At 51.5% G+C, this 22824-nt stretch overlaps 1 protein-coding gene and 1 long non-coding RNA gene across 12 annotated transcripts in view; one reads left to right on the top strand and one right to left on the bottom strand.

The window, feature by feature from the left end:
* The window catches only part of VPS8 (VPS8 subunit of CORVET complex), a 388385-nt gene extending 377934 nt beyond the window's left edge, over positions 1 to 10451 (bottom strand). For 3 of the 11 annotated variants that reach the window (XM_077991934.1, XM_077991941.1, XM_077991930.1), the window contains exon 1: positions 10291 to 10451. The gene's annotated coding sequence lies outside the window, so the exon portion shown is untranslated. The remainder of the gene's footprint in view (positions 1 to 10290) is intronic. The other 8 variants (XM_077991935.1, XM_077991929.1, XM_077991925.1 and 5 more) reach the window with 5 other exon arrangements.
* LOC144339081 (uncharacterized) lies at positions 6519 to 8727 on the top strand. The gene is made up of 2 exons (XR_013413744.1): positions 6519 to 7549; positions 7589 to 8727. It is a non-coding gene; the product is annotated as an uncharacterized LOC144339081 (long non-coding RNA).
* Positions 10452 to 22824: the final 12373 nt, after the last annotated feature.

The following is a 22824-nucleotide window of genomic DNA, read 5'->3' as shown; positions in this document are numbered from 1 at the left end:
CCGCACCGGACCCCCGGGCCAGGGGCAGCTGAGGCCAGAAAGCTGGGCCTCCCACTGAAGCCGTCCTGATCAGGGACACCAGGCCTGGCCTAGAGATGCCCCATTCTGTCCAACAAGCATTTATTGAGCACCTGCTGTATATGGAAGTGTGCACAGAGATAAGTCAAACACAGCCCTGTCTTAAGGAGATACACTTGAGGTGATAAGCTCTGAGTATGACGGGGTGCAGTGCAGGGCACACAGAGAAGCTTGGCACCCCAGGGTGCACCTTGGGGTTCAGAGAGGGTTTCCTGGAGTCCATGGTGTCTCAAAGAGAGGAGGAGGCCAGCAGGGCAGTGAAGTCCCTAAGGACCAAGTTTAGCAGTGGGTTTCTGGGGACAGTTGCAGATCCCCACCTCATAGGTAGACCTGTGCACACCTGCCCTGCCATCACCACCTAAGAGTGGCCTAGAACCCCAAAGGTCTCCGGTGAGGAACAGCAAGCTGGGCACAGGCTTTGCCAGGGTTTCTGAGTCAGCTGAGCTCACTTTCCCTGTCCCTGGTCCACATGCCTTGGGAAGGGTGCAATAGATGTCAGGGAGAAGAAGGGAGTACCACGCAGCCCACCAGGTGCGGGCCTTCCCTTTCACTGACCTCTGAATGAAGACCTCACAGCCCTGGGGTTTGCCCCGGGCACCGACACTTCTCTAATATCTGAGTTTTTGTGCTGTTAAACACCAAGGAGCCTTGGCCTCCTCCCCGGAGGGATTTCTGGTGCAGCTATCTGCCCTGTAGGTGATTTTTGTTCCAACTCTATCTCTATTGTTTACATAGCTCAGAGTTCCATGGAGTTAGAAAAACATGCTTTAATTTCCACTAAAGGTGCTATGAAAAACAGCCAGTCTGCGGAGGGGCAGGAGGGAAGGCCGTGCGTGCCGTCAGGCCCCTCATTCTGACAGGCTCACTGGGTCTCCAGAGGCCTCTGTGTCCAGGACACCTGTTTGTCACGCTCTCCCTGGAGCTGGCTCAGCCGGAGGCTCTGGGATTCGGAAGGAGGCCCCATTCTAGAACTCTCACTGGGAGTTCTGGCTCTATGAATGGGGTTGTCCCTGCATGGAGTCCTACAGGCCTGGATGCCACCAAAAGAGGGGGCAGTGGAATGCTACTCCCCTCTAATCTGGCCACCAACCGCCACCTTATCTGCGGGCCTTGACAAGGGTGACAGAAGCTGATGCCTGGACGTCCAGCAGGCAGGACAACGGGAGAGCAGAGGGGCTGGATGGGAGAGAAGGAGGTGAAAGGCAGACGCACTCACCCTGGGGAGGGATCAAAAGCTCCTCCCTGCTTTAAAGCCAGCAGGTTTGGCCTCTGGGTATTCTCTCCAGCACCATTTTTCCTTCTTCACTACAGAGATTTTACTTCTCTCTTGCTGAGTTTGAGAACTGTCCTGATGCAGCAGGCAGAGGTCTGAGTACTTGAGGGCTCCGGTGATGACTCCTCAGGGTCTCCCCCTGAAGGCCTGGTTCAAAGCTCCCAGCCCTCTAGTAGACCTCAGCCCTGCCTCTTACCATTTCCTGCAACTTCCCCTTTCTCTGCCTGCATGCAGCCCCTGTGTCTCCAACACATTCCCCTTTGGGTCTCCAAGTCTTCGGCACTCACACTCTGCATGTTACTTAATCCCGTCCATCGGCCAACAAGCAATGGGTCATGTCACTTCACTTCCCTGGTTTTCACGTCTATGAAATGGTGAAAGTGTGGGTGGCGGTGGGTTGTCTGGTGGTCTTGAGAGTCCCTGCAAGCCCTTCTACCCTAAGATTTGAAGTCCTTATTTATTGATGCTCTGATGCCTGAGTGGGCATTATGAAAAAAAAAAAAAAAAAAAAAAGAGGCTGCCCAATATCAGCCTGACCAACACGGAGAAAACCCATCTCTACTAAAAATGCAAAATTAGCCGAGCATGGTGGCACATGCCTGTAATCGCAGCTACTCAGGAGGCTGAGGCAGGAGAATCACCTGAACCCAGGAGGTGGAGGTTGCAGTGAACTGAGATTGCACCACTGCACTCCAGCCTGGGCAAAGAGAGCAAAACTCTGTCTCAAAAAAAAAAAAAAAAAAGGAGGGTGGGGGGCTGCCCAATACGTGCGCTGGGACCCTCGACCCCTCTTCATTCCAGGCCAGCCTAGGGCTGAGGAGTGATCCCTTTACAGATTCAAGCTGCCACAGGTCAAATGATAGAATGGGGTACAGCAGGATAGGGAAGCCCAGTGGGAAATGGGGCAGCAGGATGGGCTGGAACAAGCCTTCAGCTCTACCTCTCTGCCTTGACTACTCCAAATATTCTTGACTTCTGAAAAATTCCCAAATGTTTCCGAGCCAAGAATCCCCCAAAGGAGCGGCTCAGTGTCTGGGGTTACAGAGACTTTGTTACTGCAGCAAAGCATACTACAACCCATTTACTGGTTTAATTTAATTATTTATGATAACACTTCAGAGTAAAAACTACACTTGTCAAAATAAAGGGGACTTTGTGCTGCAGTGACCCAGATTTTATTGTTGCATTACCTAATGCACCGAAACCTGGTAATCGGCACCAGATCTCCCTGCCACTTGGGCAAATCAGCACTGAATGAGGAAGGCTGAAATGGATTACTGTTTCCTGGGGGAATTATTTTCAACGATTCGAACAAAATGGCATTTTGATTTTCTTCCTCCCACTCTGGTTGCATCCCCTTTCCCCCCAAATAACCTGGTTTCTACACATATTTGAGTGTTTGCCGTTCCCTGTGTGCCCTTAGATCACCTCCCTTTCTTTGCACATGCAGTTTCTGCTGCCTAGGATGCCTTCTCCACTGCTCACTAGACAAATCATTCCTAACCTGTCGGCACAACAGATTCCCCCATGCATTCGAGAAGAAATTCAGATTCGGCCGGGTGCGGTGGCTCATGCCTGTAATCCCAGTATTTTGGGAGGCTGAGGCAAGTGGATTACCTGAGGTCAGGAGTTCAAGACCAGCCTGACCAACATGGGGAAACCCTGTCTCTACTGCAAATACAAAAATTAGCTGGACGTGGTGGTGCATGCCTGTAATCCCAGCTACTTGGAAGGCTGAGACGGAAGAATCGCTTGAACCCAGGGGACAGAGGTTGCAGTTAGCTGAGATTGTACCACTGCACTCCAGCCTGGGAGAAAGAGTGAGACTCCATCTCAGAAAATAAATAAATAAATAAAAGAAACCCTGCCTCTACTGAAAATACAAAAATCAGCTGGGCATGGTGTCGCGTGACTGTAATCCCAGCTACTCAGGAGACTGAGGCAGGAGAGTCGCTTGAACCCGAGAGGTTGCAGTAAACTGAGATTGTACCACTGCACTCCAGCCTGGGCTACAGAGCAAGATTCCATCTCAAAAAAAAAAAAAAAAAAAGATAGAAATTCAGATTCCCGGGAGCCACCCTAAACTCCCTCCGAGCTTAAATCTTGCCCCTTTATGAAGCCACCCCTGCGGTTCATGCCCCGTCTGGCACTTTCTCCTCCGTGCTCACCAGCCCTCTGCCCTTTCCCCGACAGCTTCTACTCCTTGACCATATGTTCTCTGAGGTCTTTCTCTTTTACCTCTGTATCCTCAGCCAAGCACGGTGTCTGCCCACTTGGAAGTTCAATAAAAGGTGGCTGGTTGCATGTTGGGCAGTATTTTGAGGAATTAAGAATTTGTAGGGGTTATTCATACTAAGGCCAGAGCATCAACTTCTGTCCTCACCCAGCCCCTGGGCCCCTCTCCTTCTCACCTGGAACCTGCAGGTCCACATTCTTCTTTGGGCAGAAATGGCCTTTGAGGGTGAGAAATTCCCGGCTACACTGTGTGATGGGGCTTAGGGAGATGTGGATTCACAGCAGGGTATAATGGGCATGTAATCTGGCCTCACCATTCACAGCAAGCCTGTCAGGACCAGCTTCGGATACTTACTCCTTATTAATGGCCCTCCCCTGAGTTCCAAGGCTAACAGGTTCTCTCAATACCCTACTGCCTCCCTCAGCTCCTGACACTCCATTATTCACAACAGTGACAGTTGTGATGACAGCCTAGGTGACCCATAGCAAAATGTAGTGATGAGTAAGGAAGGGAAATTTACCTGTGGAAGGCCCCATCCACCCACCCACCCATCCATCCATCCATCCATCCATCCATCCATCCATCCATCCATCCACATAGTCATTTATTGCTAAGTCAGGAGGACACACACACACATACGCACACACACACAACAAAGGAGACCTGGTCTCTGCAATTAAGGTGCTTACAATCTAGTTGGGGAGACAGATAGTGGTTACAATTCCAGTGCCCCAATCTCCATCCTCAATGACTCTATCTGTAGTAATTTCCCAGTGTTGGTGCTTTACGTTGACAAAGCACTTCCCATCTGAGCTGCGGGTCCTCCCAAGGAGAGGAGGAGTACTCTCCAGCTTTGCCATCTCTAAAACCAAGTTGGAACAGGTGGGCTCTGGGGTCCCTTCCTGCTCCAGTTCAGATGGGTTTGTTTAGGAAGAACTCCTGCTACAGGAACTTCTTGGGGCCCGCAGTCTGCAAATTGATGACCTCCTGAAGGTGTTTCCTAAGCAGCCAGGAATTTTTAAAGAAGACCTGATAAGCCATGCAGTCAGAGACCTTGGGAGCTACTCAAACCAAAGGCTGCACACTAGAATCGCTTGAGGGCCTGAGGGGAAGAAATGGCCTTGCCTGGAACCCAACTGAATCAGTAGTTGCTAAAAGCTCCTCTGGTGACCCCAGTGTGCAGCCGGGGTTGAGAGCTGTGGACCTAACAAACTCTTCTATGCTTGAGGGGTCTGAAGCCGGGAGAGGCGTAACTTAAGTACAGACACATGTAGAAAGTGCAAAGCACAGAGCACAGACGCAGTGCAGCTGAGGCCCTGCTTTCCCATGCTGCTGGCTGCTTCTCCATGTCTCCATGAAGGCTTAGTCCTTTCTCACCCCACTTCCAAAGATGACCAGGCCCTGCTGGTCCTGGAGACCCTGCTCTGTCCCCATTCTGAAGACAGTGGCTAGAGCTGTTCCTGACTCCTTGATGTGTCCTTTCCTAATGTGCAGAGGCAGAGGGACAGGCGGGTGGCAGTTGAGGCAGGCCTGGGCCTTGAGTTCAGGGAGGGGCTTTCGCCAGAGTAGATGGTGATCATTTGATTTAAACAAACAGGGCTTGTTCCTGGAAGACGTTTGTCTGCACGGGGCAGCAGCACCATTCATCATGGCAGCTCTGAGGCTGGGGGCAAGAAGTCAGCTATTCAGGTCCTGGCCCACAGGGAGGAGCTTGGGGGCGGCTCTCCCAGGACCAGCCCAAGAAGATGTCAGGAAAGCTAATGAGCAACGGGACAGCTGCAGCTTGTTACACAGTGCCCGGGGCCCATTGTAACTGAGACCTTAAACATACATTGTAGTCAAATAACCAGCATCCTCCCGCCCAACTGCAGGTCCGCCAGGGCCAGGCTGGTCCAGCCCAGCCCACCCAGCTCCTCCCTCCTAGCCTCATCCCTGTGTCTGAGGGATAAAAACCGCTCTCCCTCCCTCTTTGATTGGAAAGGAATAGATTATGACTGCAAGAGATGGGTGTAGCCAGGTTCTCTGACCATGCTCACTCTTACTTCCCTCTAAAAAGACACAACTGTAGCTCTGTCACTGCCCTTGTCACCCTGCCTAGGTCCTGCTGGGTTTCAAAAATCAGCATAGCACTGTGGGTCCTTGGAGAACCTCTATAGGACATATCTCCCACCTCCTAAAGCCACTGAGAGCCAGCCTCAAATGCCTGTTCCATGGTCCTCCACTCCTATGCCTCCTCCAAAGCCCGCTTCGGAGATTACCAACTCTGTCGAGCCTTCCCAGGCTTACCAAGGCAGAGCTGGTGCCCTGTCCCCTACACTGGATAAGTGTGTGGGTCAAATCTCTCAGCCCAGATGAAGCCGGGGGCCTATGTGAGCTCCTTGAGAACAGGGACCAGTTTGTATTCCCCGTCTGATCTCCAGAGGCCATCTTGTGCGCGACACCTGGGAGACCACAGGAAATGTGTGCGAAATGGACTCCTGTACTCCATCCATCCCATCCTTAATGGACGCATCCATCCAACACGTGGTAAGTGGGCTCTGCACAAAGGGAACTCTCACCCAGCAGCACGCAGTGCTGGGAGCGAGGAGCCCAGGTGAGAAGCCACTGGCTGTCCTCAGGGTCATGTCTGTAGGACAGGTATTTTAGGTCCATTTCTAGGGAAGGAATCCTGAGCAGCAATGTCTAATTTGAAAGTGGAGTAGTAGGACCGGGCGCGGTAATCCCAGCACTTTGGGAGGCCGAGGCAGGCGGATCACGAGGTCAGGAGATCAGGACCATGCTGGCTAACACGATGAAACCCCGTCTCTACTAAAAATACAAAAAATTAGCCCAGCGTGGTGGCGGGCGCCTGTAGTCCCAGCTACTGGGGAGGCTGAGGCAGGAGAATGGCGTGAATCCAGGAGGCGGAGCTTGCAGTGAGCCGAGATCACCCCACTGCATTAAAGCCTGGGCAACAGAGCAAGACTCCGCCTCAAAAAGAAAAAAAAAAAGAAAGAAAGTGGAGTAGTAGACATAGGAAGAGAAGGCAGGGTTATGAAGCAGAAGGTAGCGCTGCTTCTCACCAGAGCATTTGCCCTCACCAGTGAGCCTCCGTTTACCACTGTACTCCACTACATCCTGGGGTACTCACCTGCCACAGTGTGCCCCACCTCTCCCCACACCATACCCCACTTCATCATGGGGTACCTCAGCCCCCACACCGTACCCCACTTCATCATGGGGTACCTCAGCCCCCACACCGTACCCCACTTCATCATGGGGTACCTCGGCTCCCCACACCGTACTCCACTTCATCATGGGGTACCTCGGCTCCCCACACCGTACCCCACTTCATCATGGGGTACCTCGGCTCCCCACACCGTACCCCACTTCATCATGGGGTACCTCGGCTCCCCACACCGTACCCCACTTCATCATGGGGTACCTCGGCTCCCCACACTGTACCCCACTTCATCATGGGGTATCTCGGCTCCCCACACTGTACCCCACTTCATCATGGGGTACCTCAGCTCCCTATACTGTACCCCACTTAATCCCAGGGTCACTCAGCTCCCCACCGTGTATCCCAATTCATCCCAGGGCTGCTTAGCTCCCCACATTGTACCTCACTGCATTGCAGTGCCAGTCAGCATACCACCTCATACTCCACCACAAGTGCCTGAGAAGTGCCACGTCCAGCGTGTGGCATGCTCTGTGAGCCTGTGCCACGGGCAGCAGAGGAGGTCTGTCTCTAAGCCTGCTGGTTGGGAGAGGAAAAGAGGAGAGACGAAGGACCTCTGAGCAAGTGGACAGAAGGAATTTCTCTGTGCTGCAGATAAAAGTCTTCCTCATCACCTGTACCAGCCCCACTGACATGGGCCAGGTGTCAGACCTCACAGATGTGGACTTCCCAAACCAAGTGGTTGTGCACATGCGTGTATTTGTGCATGTGTGTGTGTGTGTGTGTGTGTGTGTGTGTGTGTGTGAAATGACATCCCCTGAACATTCATTAGTTTGTACAGGCATTGTGCTGGGTGTTTTATGTATATCAACACATTCCATCTTTATCAACTCCTAGGGGGATGGTATAATTGAATCCATTTTACAGGTAGGGAAACTTGAGACTTATCCAGGATCACTTAGCTTATAAATTGTAAAGTTGGAATTTGAACACTGGTTTCCCTGACTGGAAAGTCTGTTACCCCTTGTCATAGATAGCCCAAAGATCATTATCTTGCTTGTGTTGACAGTGGGGAAGACAGCACAAATCAGAGGCAGCCAGGCCTGCTGGCCTCTGGTTAAAATTGGTTACAGGCATTCTGCCCCAGGGATAATTCAGAGGAGTCAAAGTTGACCGGCTATCCCTGTGTAGCAGGCTTAGTACAGAGAGGCTTCACCTGCCTAAGGCAACCAGCAGCAAGTTGGTTCCTCCAGGCAGCAGGCAGACTTCCTGCACACCTCACACACGTGTGCAGTGTCCAGGTGCCTTCCTCCCCAGTCAAACCGGGCTCCTCCCAAGCCTGGACACCAAGTCAACCCCTTCACCCCCTCCCCACACCCCTGTGGCCTTGACCCGCCATTGGGTTTGCAATGCCAAGGCCCAAACCCAGTCCCTCCTGCCATCTTTTGCATCCCTGCTTCCTGGCCTCAGAGCCCCACAGAAGCAAAGTGCATGAGGTTCAGGGTCATGCTGTCGAAGAGATTGCCTTCTCTCTCTTCCCTTGGCTCCTTCAACACTTGCAACATTAGATAGTTCAGGGCACAGACTGGTCTTCTATAGCTAAGAAAACTCTACAGAATCTAACACAGTGCCTGGTACACAGGGCTGATGATGCAACTGTGTAAGTTGCTTATAATACAGAGGCTCTCAGCCAAGTGCTCAGGTAGGGGTTGAACTCCCCCCTCCCACAGAGATACTGTCCACCCGCTAAACCCCGCACCCAGGAGGTTGTATCTCCCTGGGAAAGAGATGGTGTTTGTTCTCTGATTCACGCAAAGGCGCTATGTGTATGCTGGTGCTGAAGCACTGTACCTCATTGAACAAATGAATGGCGAATAAGTCCAACCTATTCTCTAAACCTTAGCCATAGCAGGTGGGGATAGACCTGGGCACTTGGGCTCACCCCCATTCCCTCCTCCACTTCTATTTCTGTATCTCCCTTTCCCATCTTCACTTTGTGCTCTGGATGGATACCATTCTGTTTTTCTGAGACAGAGTTTCGCTCTTGTCACCCAGACTGGAGTGTAGTGGCACGATCTCTCACTAAAACCTCTGCCTCCTGGGTTCAAGTGATTCTCATGCCTCAGCCTCCTGAGTAGCTGGGATTACAGGCACCCGCCATCATGCCCCGCTATTTTTTGTATTTTTAGCACAGACAGGATTTCACCATGTTGGTCTCGAACTCCTGACCTCGGGTGATCCACCCACCTCGGTCCCCCAAAGTGCTGGGATTACAGGCATGAGCCACCGCTCTTAGCCAGAAAGTGTTCTTTACACTTTTCCAAAACCATCCCTGTTGGGACACTCAGGGACGGTCCTGCCACCCGGGAAGACTTGCTTCCCCACTTCTCCCCTGCTTCTCTGGGGAGTGGGGTAATTCTTTTCACTTACCTATTTATTTTTAATTTGTTTAAATTATGATTAAAGTATACATAATATACAATTGACTATTTTAGCCACTAAGTTATAGATTGTTGTGCAACGGTCATCACAATGTCTCCAGAATTTCTTTCATTTTCTAGAACTGAAACTCTGTACCTATTTAACAACAACTTCCTATTCTTCCTTCCCCCAGTCGCTGGCAGTCACCGTTCTGCTTTTTGTTTCTACGAGTTTGACTGTTTTAGATATCTCACATAAATGGAATCATACAGTATTTGTCTTTTTGTGGCTGGCTTATTTCCCTTGGCATAATGTCCTCGCAGTTCATCCATGTTGGGACATGTGTCAGAATTCCCTTCCTTCTTATGGCTGAATAATATTCCATTGTGTAAATGTGCTACATTTTGGTGATCCATTCATCTATTGATGGGCGCTTGGGTTGCATCCACCGTTTGTCTATTGTGAATAACACCGTTGTGAACATGGGTCTTCCCTGCTTCTTAACATCCTCTCTGTCTTCTTCTTTACTTGTTCCTTCCCCTCTAACGGGAAACCCACACAATAAACAAACTCAAAGCCCAGATTTGCCAGGACAATCCCACTTTCAGAATTCTTTTTTTCTGTTGTCTCTATAATCCACAGAAAAGTCCTAGAAATTCCAATAAATTTTCTCCTTCTTTGTTTTTGTTTGTTTTGTTTTGTTTTGTTTTCTGAGGTGGAGTCTCACTCTGTCACCCAGGATGGAGTGCAGTGGTATGATCTTGGCTCACTGCAACCTTGGCCTCCCAGGTTCAAGTGATTCTTCTGCCTCAGCCTCCCCAGCAGCTGGGATTACAGGTGTGTGCCACCACGCCCAGCTATTTTTTAATTTTTTACTTTTAGTAGAGACGGGGTTTCACCATGTTGGCCAGGCTGGTCTCGAACTCCTGACCTCAAATGATCTGCCCACCTCGGACTCCCAAAGTGCTGGGATTACAGGCTTGAGCCACTGCACCCAGCCCTTCTTTGTCTTATATTCAGAAAAGGCACAAAAGTCCTTTATAAGATCCTGATTTTTGATGCAGGAAATTTTATCACTTTCAAAAGTCCCTCCCACATTAAATAAAGAATAAACATCCCTACCTGGCCTGGCTGCCTCCAGAACCGTCTCTGCCCTTCCATGTCCTGCCAGCTCTCTCTCCGAGTGTTCCACGCACTTCTTCTGCTTCCTCACCCCCTGCTACTTTCTTAATGCCCTGCAATCTGGCTTGTCGGTACAGCTCTGCTGAATCCACTCCTGCCAAGGTCACCAATGACTTCTTTTTAAACAAGTTTCAATTGTTCTATTTCTTGGTTATCAAATAAATGCTCATTGTAGAAAATTTGGCAAGTGCAGAGCAGCGCACAGGAGCAGGAAAAGGATCAGGCATGCATCCTCACAGCACCCAGAGGCAGCCATCATGAGCATTCTGGTATATTTCCCTCCAGTCTTTTTTCCACATGCCAAACATTGTCTGATTTTTCACCATTCTCATCTTTTCTGATCCCTGTAGCACTTAATGCTATTGAATATTTACTTCTTGAAACTCCCTCCTCCAACCTCCTTCTCTGGTTTCCATTCCTATCCCACCAGCCATTTCTTTTGTGAGCTGCCCTCTAACTGAGCCTTGCCAGGATGTAGACTGTGCCTGAGTTGAGTTTCCACAGGGGTACCAGAACCCTCCCTGAACGCCACGTAGTAACTTAGGGCACGTCCTTATCAGAAGGCAGGAACAGAGCTCAGGTGATGAACCCCAGCCACCACATCTCAAGGTAAACAACAGTCGAGTGCTCCCATCCTCTTCTCTGTATGACAAACTCCCGTGATCCTTCACATCACCTCTTCTGTAAGGTTTTACCCGACTGCCCCTGGCAGGGTTGGTCATTGTATCCTCTGATTCTCCTCAATTCCTCTCAGTGTGGTGCTGTTCATCTCTCTATTGCAGAAATAACTGCACTGACTACAGCAATCTGTTTATTTAGTATCCCTCTCTAGACTGTCAGCTTCTTAAGGGCAGGGACCCTCTATTATTGATCCTTGTATTTCCTGAACCCAGTGGAAAGCTCACTGGCCAGTTTTGAGTCCCAGAAGCAACAGGTGACTTACTCAAGTTTATAAGGCCACATGCAGGCTGAGAAACCACCACAGCCCAGTGAGACTCCTGGTCCTGAGTTTGTTCCTTCTTTCTTTCTTTCTTTTCCTTTTTTTGTTTTCTCGAGACAGAGTCTCGCTGTCACTCTGTTGCCCAGTCTGGAGTGCAATGGCATGATCTCAGCTCACTGCAACCTCCACCTCCCGGGTTCAAGCAATTCTCCTGCCTCAGCCTCCCAAGTAGCTGGGACTATAGGCACCCACAACCACGCCCAGCTAATTTTTTGTATTTTCAGTAGAGACAGGGTTTCGCCATGTTGGCCAGGCTGGTCTTGACTCCTGACCTCAGGTGATCCACCCTCCTCAGCCTCCCAAAGTACTGGGATTATAGCATGAGCCACCGCGCCCAGCCGAGTTCTTCCTATAACACCATGTAGGAGCCACGGATACACAGCATTAAGAGGAAGGGTTTTGGTGTGGCCAGCAGGAATCTCCAGGCCCCAACACGCACAGGAACACTGTGGGACTGTGAGGAAGGTGAGGAAAAGCGGAGGCCCTGCCAGGTCTGCACCTGTGCCTGATGCTGGAAGTGGGGGCAGGCTGTCCCCACGCTCAACTCACCAAGCGGACCATTTCTCTATGACTCACTCAAGCTTCCCAGATTGGGACTCAGGAATCCCCTCCATGAAATTTCATCCAGGAAGCCCTTCCTTAAACGTAACCCAACCTCTCTCTTCCAAACATTTGAGCCAGATAAATAGGGGAGGCCCCGGGTCCATACCTGCTATGTGAAAGGTAGACAGAGAGTTGAGAGAGGGGGTGACAGCTCTGGTTAGGAGATCAGCGGGAGTTATGAAGAAAAGCCATCAGCGTCCAGTCCTCAAGGATGGGTAGGGTTTGACACGAAAACAAATGCAAGAAGGAAACGGCACGAGCCAAAGCTTGGCCGTGAATTGGCATGGGGAGCTGGAATGCAGCTAGTCAGTCAGCAGCCTCCTGGGGCAACCCTCCTGTGCTCTAAGGACGCTCTCAGAATGATTCCCAGGTCCCTCCCTAAACTCCCTTCCCATAGATAACAGCTATGCTGGGCCCTGGGAAGTGGGAGAAGACAAGGATTTCCAAAATGTTGAGTTAACACCTGTGGTGTGGCAGCAGGGGCTTTAACACAAAAACATGTACGCAGCTCCAGCACCCATATGCGGGTGCTGCAGAGGGCAGCGGGGGGATGAAAGGGCTGTGGGTTTTGGAGGCAGAACAAACCCTTCTGCCCTTTATTAGTTCCCTGACTGTGGGCAAGTCTCTGAGTCTCTGTTTCCTCATCAGTAAAACTGGGATTATAATACTTACCCTGGGAAATCGTTGTAAGGATTAGAATGCCACAAATGTAGTAGGTACTCAGTAAAGAACAGCAGCCTCACCACTGTTCCTGTTTTGAGAAAGACCCTTTCACGCGTAAACAACCCTGGGGAAACAACGCAGTCACTGGAGGAGCTCATTTAGGTTTCCCTGCCCGCACCCTCGCCCTTGGACTCCAGCCTTCCTCTGTCACTTCTGTTTTTGCTGTAATGAGGTAAAATCAGAAGATCTGGGATCTTATTCCATTTGGCTATGTAACTTTGAGCAAAGAATTTCAACTCCTGTTGAACACTTGTAAAATGGAGCTAGTATCTCCTGCTCCGCGGGCTTGTTGGGGAGATTCATGATGTTTGTGTGTTAAAGCCGCGGCCACCACACCCCAGGTGTTCAGTCAATGTTTTGGAAATCCTTGCCTTCTTCTCCCACCTCCCAGGGCCCAGTATGGGGTCCAGGGCTGGGCCACAGGTCTGAGTTGCTGGGTGGTGGAGTGGGGTAGGATAGAGGCAGGGCCCGGAGATGAATGCATAAATAACCAGCCATCCTGGTCTCGCTTCAAAAGTCCTGGTCTCCAGCCCTTTAATCATGGAGCTGCTCTTCCCTGGCCACCTTCCAGGGCCCCGCCCGCCTGCTTCCCATGCAGAGAGAGCCCGTGGAGGGAGCCTGCATCTCTGCAGCCCGCCCGCTTTGCGTGGCATGCTTGCTAATCGATCCCAGGAACCCAAGGAGCTGACTCTCTCAGCTGACTCACCCCATACCCCAAATCCCTCACCCCACATGGCTCCCCCCGCCTCATAGGCTTGCCTCTGGGCTCCCCACCATCACCACCCTCTCTGACCAGCCTACCCTCTGAACAGGCCTGCCAGGGTAGAAAATGGATTTGACAGGACAGCATCCTCCTCTCCCTAGTGACCTTATTGTACCAACCGAAGCATCAGTCCCCAAGGCCCCAAGTTCCAAGCATTCTCATGGGACAATGGAAACCTAATATTAGAAAGTGAGCCAGTCCCAGAAAATCCTGGACATGTGTTTGCCATGTTGGTTTCCAGCCCCGCTCACTGCAGGCGGACCTCTCTTTATGAAAGGCGGAGTGTTCCTTTGGGATCAAGAGTGAGAAGTATATTGGGGTGGGGGGCGGGAGGAGGATTGCATATGAAATCACATTTGGCAACTTGAGTTGTATTTTTAATGCACTAATAGAGTTGGCTTCTTGAAGAAAAGAACCAGTGATTCGTTTTCATATGGGAATGAATTCATATGGGAAAGAGCTCCAGTAGAAGGAGCTATTTTTAGATTGGGGTATACTGGATTTGCTTAAACTGAGGCACGCCGCTATTCGTTTGCAACCCTTTCATGTGAGGTTTCCTTCTATGAGTTTGCTTGGTACTAGAATTCAACTGCCGGTTCTGTGATTTGCACTCCTCCCTAATGGAGATGAGGTGTGGGCGGCATGGCACAGTGGATGGCACCTGGCCATTGGCACCAGCGGGCCTGCGTTTACATCTCTGCCCCACTACGTCCCAGCCAGGTGACCTTACTTCCACTACTTGATGGACTGCTGAGCTGGGAGGGGGCAACACGGGGAGACACGGGACAGGAATGGTGGGGGGGGGGCGGAAATGCTCCCCTAATAGATCATGTGGGATGATTAAATTAGGTCATAGGAGAGACAAGACCATAAGATTCCCTCCGCTCAGGACTCTGCCTTCAGAAGCTCTTAAGAAATAACATCTGCCAGCCGAAAGAGCACATCTGCCTGTCCCCCCCAGCACGTCGTCGGGCCCCACTAACCTGTGCACAGCTTCCCTTTGTAAATCATCTTCAACCAGGGCTCTCCTTATCCCAGAGGAGCTCCCCCCTCCTGAGTTCTAAGCTCTGGCAAACAATGACGCCGCAAGATTAAGGCAGACCAAGGTACCTTTTTCCACGAGAATCCCTGCTGATCACCACCTCCCTGCACTCAGGCATAGCTAGCCCAAGGCACTCTCAGAAGTCACAGAATCCTAGAATCCCAGGGCTGGAGTGTTCTTAGAAAACCTTACGCCTCCAGCTCCTTGTGGTGCAAATAGAGAAACTGAGGCCAGGAGAGGCATCCCTTCCTCAAGGCTCTAGGGCTGGTTAGTGGCAGAACCAGCAGGAGGGCGAGACTCGTGTGAGATGCAGGTTGTCCTCTCTCACTCCCGTTTCCCCCTGGAGGGCTGGCTGCAGGTCTGGCCGCCCTTAGAGCCTGCATTCTGCCCAGGTGAGGACAGTGTCCTTCATTAGTCCACGCCCAGAGCTCTGAGTAAATGGTGTTGGCTGATGACTGACAACATTCTTCACAAAGGAAGAAGATTTTAAAAGAGCCCTGGAAATCTGGTTTTCCATCCTGGTCTTTGAGAGGCAGCGTGTTGTTGGGAAAGAATGTGGACCTGGAGCCAAGCCACTTAGGTTCTGGTAGAAATGCAACAAGCTCACATATGCAAAGTACCCAGTGCAGGGCCCAGCAGGTGCTGGACAGTGGAGGCCGTTACCTGGAATGTTAGTCCTGATTCTGCTGCTGAGTGACCTCAGGCAAGTCAACCAACCTCTCAGAGTCTAAATTTTCTGGAAAATAGGAACAATAACACACCCCCAGCCTCCCTCCCAGGGGAGTTAGTTCTCCCAGGGACTCTGCAGGGCTTCATAGAGCAGATGACACTTGAGCGCTGAGATGAGCTTGCTACAAGTTCAAGGTAAAGGTGGGAGTTCCTAGACTGGGTGTGGTGGCTCACACCTGTAATTTCAACAGTTTGGGAGGTGGAGATAGGCAGATCACTTGAGATCAGGAGTTTAAGACTAGCCTGGCCAGGGCGGGAGCAGTGGCTCATGCCTGTAATCCCAGCACTTTGGGAGGCCGAGGCGGGCCGATCACCTGAGGTTGGGAGTTCGAGACCAGCCTGACCAACATGGAGAAACCCTGTCTCTACTAAAAATACACAAAATTAGCCAGGCGTGGTGGCACTTGCCTGTAATCCCAGCTACTAGGGAGGCTGAGGCAGAAGAATCATTTGAACCTGGGAGGCAGAGGTTGCAGTGAGCCAAGATTGCGTCATTGCACTCCAGCCTGGGCAACAAGAGCGAAACTGTCTTTAAAAAAAAAAACCAGCCTGGCCAACATGGTAGAACCCTGTCTCTACCAAAAATATAAAAAATGAGCCAGGCATGGTGGCAGGTGCCTGTAATCTCAGCTACTTGGGAGGCTGAAGCAGGAGAATCACTTGAACCTGGGAGGCAGAGGTTGCAGTGAGCTGAGATTGTGCCACTGCACTCCAGCCTGGGTGACAGAGTGAGACTGTCTCAAAAAAAAAAAAAAAAAAAAAGATGGGAGTTCCAGGTTGAGGGAGCCACAAGGCAACAGTGATACAAGGAGGAAACATGGGATGGAGAAAGAAGGCCCTTTACAGTGGCCACTAAAAACAAAGCCCTGACGCTCCTATGCGCACACTGCCAACCCTCATGCCCTTCTTTGTCATCTGAGGACTGCGGTCCCAAGGGGAACCAACACTTCCTGAGCCCCTCCTGCCTGCCTGGCGTGCAGCATACCTTTTCAATCCTCCCGCAGTCCTGGTGGGGTTTCTATTATTCCTGAACATATGAACTTCACTTGCCTCAAAGTCACACAGGTGGAGTGTGGAGAAGCTGCCGTTAAACCCCAATGTGCGGGCTTCCCGGTCTGTGGCCATCTTCCTGTGTGTCACAGGCCTGAACTTCTTCAGTCTTCCTCAGCTCCAGGGAGCTCTTCTCACCCCTATCTTGCACCCAGTCTCTGTGGCCCGAATCCTGCTCCCCGGAAGGATTCCTAGCAAGGCAATGTCCCTGCCAAGACTCAGGAACAGGACTTCACCTAGCTCCTGGAATGCAGAGAACGAGTGTTTGTAAGACCTCTACACTCATGTGCATACCCGTGTGTGTGTGTGTGTGTGTGTGTGTGTGCATGTGTCTGCATTTTTCGTTTTTGGGTTTTTTTTTGAGACGGAGTTTCGCTCTTGTTGCCCAGGCTGGAGTGCAATGGTGCGATCTCAGCTCAACGCAACATCTGCCTCCTGGGTTCAAGCAATTCTCCTGCCTCAGCCTCCCGAGTAGCTGGGATTACAGGCATGCGCCACCTTGCCTGGCTAATTTTGTATTTTTAGTAGTGACGGGGTTTCTCCATGTTGGTCAGGCTGGTCTCAAACTCCTGACCTCGGGGGATCTGCCCACCTCAGCCTCCCAAAGTGCTGGGATTACAAGCATGAGCCACCGCACGTGGCCTGTGTCTGCACTTTTCTGAGACACAGCCTCTAGTCCTCACCAGATTTTCTAGGAAGGCCGTGTCCCAGAATGGTTAGGAACCCCCAGGCCCCACATTCTCTGCAGGCTCAGTTATTGTTCCTCCAGCCTGACACTGTGGGTGGCCCTGGGAAGTGCAGGTGAGAAACGGGCTTGGCCCCTGCTGACTCCAGGCCTGGCAGCAGGAGGGCAGCGGAGGAAGCCCACAATTCCTCAGGCTTCAGGAAGCTCCAGCCACCTCTGGACAGGCTCCACGCCCTCGTGCAGGTTATTTCTTTTTACTGCATCCTCTGTGGAGCTGGGTCTAGGCAGCAAGAGGCTGGGTAAGGCTGGCAGGTCCAGCACACTGGGACAGCAATGAAGGGGCAGGTAGGGTTTGGGCTTCTGGAGGCATCCGGACAGGGTGTGCTGTCAGAGGAGCAGCTGGCCCTGGGCTGTGGGCGCTGACAGAGCAGAGAGGATCTGCCCTTCCCCCCTGGGTCTGGGCAGATGAGGAGTGAGTGACAGCAGCAGGTCCAAGCCAAGTGGCCTCTTCAGCCACCACGGAGGCCCCGGAAATACCGAGGCTGGGAGGGGCCATGGGGGGACAGAGGCCTAACCGCCTGTCACTTGGGTCTCTGCCAGGCCATCCTTCAAGCTCTGGACACACTGGCTGCCCCTCCCGGGCACCCTTCTCTGCCATCAGACCCCTGCCTTTCCACCAGCCAGGCCCTGAGCTTCCTTTCCTATAGGCTCCAACACCATACTCAGAAAGACCTTGTATGTTTTTCGAATTAATGCAATTAAGAGCATTAAAGTTTGAGAACGATAGAGTTTTTCATTTTCCTTTTATTTGATTAGAGAAATTCCCACCGCACAGTTTCTCCAAATGAAACCCAGACCCGAGGCCCATTGTTCTGGGGGCTTCCATGAGAATGTGTTACCTTTCAATCTCACACACTAATGTGTTTAGCGTTACAGTCCCCCCCGGCGGCTGCAGGAAGGATCTGGAGCCTTGATTAAAGCGGCCTTTGCCGGGCAGGAATGTGGGCTCCTCCGCCTGGGAGTCACAGAGGGGCTGGATGTTTGCTCGGCAGAGCCTCTACTCACATGGCCAACTGGGGACTGGGCTCGATGGCCATCGTGTCTGGGTGTAATCAGGCCTTTGTCCTGCTTGCTTGTCTTTCGACTGGGCCTCCTGCATCTCCTGCTGAGCCCTAGCAGAGTCACATGCCTACAACACAATCCCACCCTCCCCCAACACACACACAGACACACACACACACACACACACACACGCACCTCTCTTCTCTTTCCTCTCCTCTTCTCCTCCTCCTCCCTATTCTTTTTCTCCTCTTCTCTTCCCATCTTCTGGTCTCCCAGTGGTCCCTTGGGCTTCGCGGCAGCCTCCCCTTGGCCAGTTCTGTTCAGAGGCAGGATTCAAGAAATCATAATGCTCCTCCCTCGGTCAGGCCCAATGCTCCAAGGTAAAGGGCAGAGTTAGAGCCAGAAGTTAAAAATTGATTAGAGGAGTATGTTAGGAAGGCCTGGGAGAGGGAGGAGGGGGGTCATAACCCCTGTTAAAAAATTCAGCTAATGCCAAATTTAAACAGGATGTTAAGTCTACGCCCCTCCCACCCCAAATCACCAAAGGCTCAGCAAGGGGAGGCCCAGGTTCCTTCCTCTTCCAACGGGGGCAGCTGGTCCAGGCCCCAGGGTGTCCAATGCCCTGGGACAGGAAGCTGGTGGGACTTCCCTGCCCCAAGGCTTAAGTCCTGCAGACCTTTCACAGCCCAAGCCAGGGTCCTAGGAGACACCATCAGGACCTGGCCCAAATTAGGCAAAACGGAAAAACAATCCGGCTTGCGAACGAGAATTCAAACTAAAAATAAGCCTGTCAACTCTCCCAGGCAGCTCTGCTACTCCTGGGTCCCATGGAATTGGGGAGAGCCTGGGAGAGAAATGAGATGCACTCTCATCCCCCACTCCAAAGCTGCCTTGACCTTGGGGCATTCCCACATGCCTCAGAGTCATTCCACAAACATCCAGGGAGGCCCACACCTTGCAGAGCACAGCCAGTATTGTAGGGGCTTTGGAGAGGAATGTTCTCCTCCCCTGGGGGAGTTAAAGACGTGGGCAGAGGCGCAGTGGCTCATGCCTGTAATCCCAGCACTTTGGAAGTCCGTGGCAGGTGGATCACCTGAGGTCAGGGGTTCAAGACCAGCCTGGCCAACATGGTGAAACCCCTGTCTCTACTGAAAATACAAAAATTATCTGGGCATGGTGGTGCGCGCCTATAGTCCCAGCTACTCGGGGGGCTGAGGCAGGAGAATCGCTTGAACCCGGGAGGTGGAAGCTCCAGTGAGCCGAGATCCTGCCATTGCACTCCAGCCTGGGTGACAGAGCAAGACTCTGTCTCAAAAAAAAAAAACAAAAACAAAAACAAAAACAAAAACAAATGGGCAGCTTATGACTTCAGGTTGTCCCTTGTGATAACATTCTCAAAGGGAGATGAGTCCTCCCCCAAACCCCAACCCGGATCAGCAGGGACCAACCCATACTTGGAGATAGAAGACTTACCTGGCCTCTTTGCACTAAGGAAGGGACCTAACCCAGACTAAGCCTCCACCTGCAATCCCCCTTCCAGGCTTCTGCTGAGCTGTGCACCTGGTTGTTCTTGGGTATAAATCCCAAGCAATTACATGCACAGATTTGCTTTTTAAAAAGCTTACCCTAGGCCAGGTGCCATGGTCCACACATGTAATCTCAACACTTTGGGAGGCTGAGGAAGGAGGATGGCTTGAGACTAGGCATTCAAGACCAGTCTAGACAACAGAGAGATCTCATCTCTACAAAAAATCTAAAAATTAGCCAGGCATAGTGGCGCATGCCTGTGGTCCCAGCTGCTCGAGAGGATGACGGGGAAGGATCACTTGAGCCCAGGTTGTTGAGGCTACAGTAAGCCATGATCACCCCACTGAATTCCAGTCTGGGGAACACAGTGAGACCTGTCTGGAAAAAAAAAACTGCCCTATAGAGAAGCTTGGAGACACAAGGGTGGAGGCAGGAAGACCAATGTCTACCTGAGTCAAGGAAGATAAAGGCCGAATTAAAGCTATGATGGAGGGGCAGGGAAAAGTGGGAGGGAGAGAGGAATGACTCAGCCAGGTCCTGAACCAGATCCTCTCCTCCTACCAGGGTTGCTGCCTCATTTACTCTTCTCAGTGTCAAGGGAGAAAAATAGCATCACCGCATGGTCTGGGCAAGTTGGGGGACTGATTTGCAAGGCTAAGAGAGAGGAATTCACTGTCCTTTTGTTCATGCAGATACTCAGGCAATACTTGGCCGATGAGATAAATCCACCTACACCTTTAAGCTGTACCTCCCCACGCAGGGCCTAGAAGGTCTAACCTTTGGATCAGTCCCAGTGTTCTGCCGCAAACATCTGCCAGGGCCAAGAGCCCCCAGGGAGCAGATACATAATGTGAACTGCATTTGGATGAAGAAGGAGTTAGAGAAGGCAGCATGAGGGAATCTGGAGTGCAGTGAAAACTGCTCAGGAATTTGGCTTCATGTCTAAGTTGATTCTTCCTAGACAATCACCTGAACGTGGGTATCTCCAGGTTACCCATCCTGCAGGGAAGATTGGGAAGGGGGTGGATGATGCCAAAGGTGAATCATCCAGAGACTATTTCTGATTATCCCTATTGGACTTTACCAGTTGGCTTTTTTTCCCCCTCTGCTGGGAAATTTGCTTCCCTAAGCAAGAATTTCTTTGACTATTTTTCAAAATTTACTCATGATTTCCAACCACAAGCAATGCTTCCCCCAAGATGATCAGGCTTGGCTTTATCCTGAGCTCCATTCAAACCACACAGACAGAAAGTGGAGACAAAGAACCATGCAGAGGCCATGCAGGAGCCAGTGCCCATGCCCTGGGGTCCTCTGTGGCACCCGGAAAGGGTGGGGAAGACACAGTTAGTTCTCTAGCCCGTGCACATTGCTCCCTCCCCATTTAGCCCACAGTCCAAAAGGCACTGCAGCAAGGATTCATCTCTGAGTTTCAATTTTCATGGAAATGAACCATTTTATCTCAGAACACAGGGGGAAAAAATGAATTCCCCCCCCCCTGCCGCTTTTTTTTTTTTTTTTTGAGATGGAATCTCATTCTGTCACCCATACTGGAGTGCAGTAGCGCTATCTCGGCTCACTGCAGCCTCTGCCTCCCAAGTTCAAGCAATTCCTCCTCAGCCTCCCGAGTAACTGGGATTACAGGTGAGTGCCACCACGCCCAGCTAATTTTTGTATTTTTAGTAGAAATGGGGTTTCACCATGTTGGCCAGGCTGGTCTCAAACTCCTGACCTAGTGATCCGCCCGCCTTGGCCTTCCAAAGTTCTGGGATTACAGGCGTTTGCCACCTCGCCTGGCCTGAATTCCCTTTCCTTAACACAGACAGACTTCGCTTTGTTGCTTTAAAAAAAAAAAAAAATCCAAAAGCTGCTGCCATTTGCTGCGTTGGATGCTGGCTGATCATTCCGAAAGGCAGGCAAATAAATCCAGAGGCCAGGCCAGGCTCCTTGCCTGGTCCTGGTGGAGCTTCCACAGCCACCCCTTGAGTTTGGCAGGGGCTCAGGAAGGATGGGAGGAGGGTCGGGGAGCAACCTGACTTAGGAAAGCAATGGCCTTGAGAAGGAGGCCTATACCTCTGAGCCAAGAGCCTGAGTGTCCTCAGGAAGAGTTTCACAAAATACTGTCTGTCTAGCTGGTTGCCCCAGTCCCAGCCCAGGCCTGATATGCTCCACGTCAACCCACAGGAGCCAGCACTGCAGCTTTGTCAGCCATGTGCCCTCTGCCTAGTGCTCCATAGCAACCCTGGTGCTGGCTCCTACTAGCTCTTACTCTGTGCCAGGCTGCATTCCCTCACTAAAGATCCTTAGAGTGGGTATAACATTAGCCCCAGTTTACAGATTATGGAACCGAGGCTCTGAGAGTTTAGATCATCTCTCTTAGGTCACACTGCTAATAAGAGGCAGACCAGGATTTGAACCCATGCCTATGCTCTTCATTTCTAAGCTAGCCCATGTTTTACTGGGGTTCTGGTCCACCTTGCCAGCCTGTTCTGCCCTGTTCCTTAGACGGATGTTGCAGTTCAGCCCCATAAATGAGCCCCCTCATTTCCTCCTGGGCTGCCTCCTGTACCTGACATGCCCCTCAGCCTCACCTCCAACTATGTCATTCTACCCTGCTTCTGCGTGCCAAAAAAGACATCTCCCTCTTCTGGGCTCCTGTGGCATTTTGTTTTTCTTAGTGCTTTTCTTTTTTTTTTTTTTTTTTTTTTGAGACGGAGTCTCGCTCTGTAGCCCAGGCTGGAGTGCAGTGGCCGGATCTCAGCTCACTGCAAGCTCTGCCTCCCGGGTTCACGCCATTCTCCGGCCTCAGCCTCCCGAGTAGCTGGGACTACAGGCGCTGCCACCTCGCCTGGCTATTTTTTGTATTTCTTAGTAGAGACGGGGTTTCACCGTGTTAGCCAGGATGGTCTCGATCTCCTGACCTCGTGATCCGCCCATCTCGGCCTCCCAAAGTGCTGGGATTACAGGCTTGAGCCACCGCGCCCGGCCTCTTAGTGGTTTTCAAAGTGTGTCCCTGGACCAGCAACATCAGCATCAGATCCCACCTCAGACCGGCTGCATCGGAAACTCTGGGCATGGGGCCCAACAATCCGGTTTGAACAAGCCCTCCAGGTGATCCTGATGCATGCTCAAGCTTGAGAACCACTGGGCTACCTCTTGTTTCTCCAGACCCCGACAAGTCTAGGGGACCATTAAGGGTAAGGTTAGCTCTTGTTGTGGTCTTTGACACCTGAGCCCAACTCATCAGGTCTATTATAAAGGAACCCTGAGTGGCTAATAATGAAGTGGGTAAA

This window comes from Macaca mulatta, chromosome 2 (genome assembly GCF_049350105.2).
Source record: "Macaca mulatta isolate MMU2019108-1 chromosome 2, T2T-MMU8v2.0, whole genome shotgun sequence".
NCBI classification, from domain to species: domain Eukaryota; kingdom Metazoa; phylum Chordata; class Mammalia; order Primates; family Cercopithecidae; genus Macaca; species Macaca mulatta.
Note: the sequence above shows the minus strand (reverse complement) of the source record. Positions and strands in the feature narration are given on the sequence as shown.